The sequence below is a fragment of the Vicugna pacos genome, unplaced genomic scaffold (genome assembly GCF_048564905.1).
Source record: "Vicugna pacos unplaced genomic scaffold, VicPac4 scaffold_20, whole genome shotgun sequence".
In the NCBI taxonomy this organism is placed as follows: Eukaryota; Metazoa; Chordata; class Mammalia; order Artiodactyla; family Camelidae; genus Vicugna; species Vicugna pacos.
In genome coordinates this window covers 41,680,537-41,683,248 of record NW_027328741.1, presented here as the reverse complement: position 1 = coordinate 41,683,248, position 2,712 = coordinate 41,680,537, and the positions used below count along the sequence as shown (strand labels likewise).

The following is a 2,712-nucleotide window of genomic DNA, read 5'->3' as shown; positions in this document are numbered from 1 at the left end:
AAACAGACAAACAGCAAGGATTCACTGTAGAACACAGGGGAAAATGTTCAGTATCTTGCAACCTATAATGGAAAAGAACCTGAAAAAGAATAGACTATGTATATGTACAACTGAATCACTATGCTGTATACCTGAAACTAACAAAACAGCTGTATATCTGAAACTAACTAAACATTGTAAATCAACCACATTTCAATTAAAAAAAAAGATAAGCTCTAAATAGCTGTATTCAAAGAAAATCTTCAAATCTTACCTCCTACAAAAAGTAAAATGGGAAGCTTGAGCAGGACCAAATTATACTGAATGAGAGGTTACATACCTTCTCCAGCACGTGGCCCATGGTACACATACATCGTGTTTTCCTTCAGGTAAGAATGGCCCTTACTGCCCAGGGAGCGAGTCCTGCTGGGACAAGGCCTCTGTGGCAGTGGCCTCCTTGTCACCGCTCCATCTCACCAGAAGGCCAGGGTTTTCAGAGGGGAGGGAACACAGAGCTCATACACTTCAGATATATTTCCTGAGAAAAACTGTGGAAAGACCAAATTCACCTGCAGTGCAGGAAACATGAGCATGGCCCCTAAGCAGACTGACAAACCCGAAGCAAGACGGCCCGATGTTCACATCGGAACCAGAACAAAAACCGCCTCGCCCCAGTTAAACGATCACCATCTCACCTGCAATGAACTGTTCGTACTCATTGTCAGGGATGTTTCTGTTGAGACTTGAGAGATCAAAAAAGTCAGACCAGGGAATCCGGACCTGGTGGATGTCCAGGCTCTGCTAATGGTAGAGGCGGCCCCAAGGGGGTATCACCAGCACCGACTCTTCCATTTTCAGCAGGGTCTTCAGGAGGAAGGCGATGTGGATACAGACGCCCCTACGGAGGCTGAAGCCCTCCGGAGGGTTGACATAACACAGAAGGTACCTGGCAGGGAGCAAAGGAGAGCGGGTCTTCAGAGCCAGGTCTCTGCACAGGAATCCCGGCTTAGATAGAACAGATACAATGGGAATCTCTGCACAGCACATGGCCTAGACTCAAGACACGTTCAGCAGCTTCTGGTTTGTATAGTGGAGGCACTGCCCACCGATCTCTGTGTGGCCAATTATTTCGAGTCCGGGAGCACATGCAGAAGACATCTTGGCATCTGTCTATCAACGCTAAGCACCTGACTAGTACCTGAGCACCCGTTCTCCAGGGGATCTCAAACTTCTTGGCCTAAAGACCCCTGTACACTCTTAAATACTGAGGACTTCAAAAGGCTGCTGTTTATGTGGGTTAAATCTATCAATAGTTCCTGTGTTAGAAGTTAAATAAGAACTTTAAAAAATGCTTATGAGTTCACTTAAAAATAATAACAACCTACTACATGATACCATTAATACTCTTAAGCAAAAAATAAGTATATTTTTCTAAACAAAAATCATTAATGAGAGGAATAGCAGTGATTTTAATTTCTGAGAATCTCTTTTGGACTGGTGAGAGCTTAATTCTATCTGCCTCTACATTACCTGTTTTGTGATATCACAGACTAGGTTTTCCCTGGAAAACCCCACAGGAAACTCGGGAGTGCAAGAGTGTGCAAAAGGCAGGTGACTTCCCGGCGTTCCTACGAAAATAGTCTTGCATCTCAGGTGCCTCGGACTCACTTTGATAACTGCTGCCCTACCCTAGGCGAGACTCTCCTACACAAGAGCCAGGCAAGTGTCCTGGTTTCTTTAATGAGTTACCGCAGCAACACCACTCCCTTCTCTGTGTTAATGTTTCCCACAACCTCCATTACTGCAGATGAGGATGTAATCCTCAACTGAGGCCTCTAATCCCAGAAGACTACCAACCTTGAAAGGGAGGGCCCATCTACCATCTCTACACCCCGCACAGTCTATTTTGAGTCAAGCCCTAGATAACTGCTAATTGACACTGACCCTTGTCTTATTCCTGAGTTTTAGCGAAGGAGCCAACATCTGGATGGAACTGAAATTTCCCTGCTGATATACAAGGCTGATAAACCACCCTATTCCAACATCTGATTCTGGGGCTCTTCAAAACGCGGGTAAGGCCCCGCTTCATAAAAGACGGGTCCTCCACCTGCCCTTCCCAGGGGTTCTGGGAGGCCGCGGCCACGCAGGGCTACCCGGACTCGCGGTCCAAGCCCCAGAGCCCGAGGGGGAGGAAAGCCGGAGGCTGTGCCCCAGCCCTGTCCCCCCCGCCCCAACCCGCTCCCCGGCACCACAGCCCTCCCCGGCCGCCACACCAACCCGGATCCCACCCCGGTCCATGTCCACTGGCCCCGCCAACGGCGCTGCCGTACGTTTACCGTCTGTGAGACGCCGCCCCAGAAAGGATGTCGGCCGCCGACTGACGCGGCCAGAACTAGTGGCCCGGCCAAGCAAGCCGCCATCCCCAGCAGCAAACACCGCCATGGTCCCGGGCAGCTGCACACTTCCGGAGCCCGCTGCCTGCCCCAGAAGCGCACGCCGGCCCGCGAGGAGCGCGTCGTCTGTATCCATGGCAACGCCGCTGGGCCCTCCCCTAGCGCTTGCGTCTGCGTCCTCCCGAGGCTAGACGTGCGAGAGCAGAACTTTCGGAGCCAATGGGAGCCAGGGCGCGGCCAGGACGGGGGTGGGGGGAGGCTTATGGGGCATCTGGGTGGGGCCGGGGCGGGCGGGGCCGCGCGGAGGTCCTCAGCTGCAGGTGGCACCGGCCGGAGGCTG

The 2,712-nt window shown here is 51.7% G+C and overlaps 1 long non-coding RNA gene across 1 annotated transcript; it reads right to left on the bottom strand.

The window, feature by feature from the left end:
• Window positions 1-271: 271 nt before the first annotated feature.
• On the bottom strand, window positions 272-2,492 carry LOC140694010 (uncharacterized). The gene is made up of 3 exons (XR_012069735.1): window positions 2,316-2,492; window positions 675-925; window positions 272-527 (listed from the first exon to the last, which is right to left on the bottom strand). It is a non-coding gene; the product is annotated as an uncharacterized lncRNA (long non-coding RNA).
• Between the last annotated feature and the right edge of the window lie 220 nt (window positions 2,493-2,712).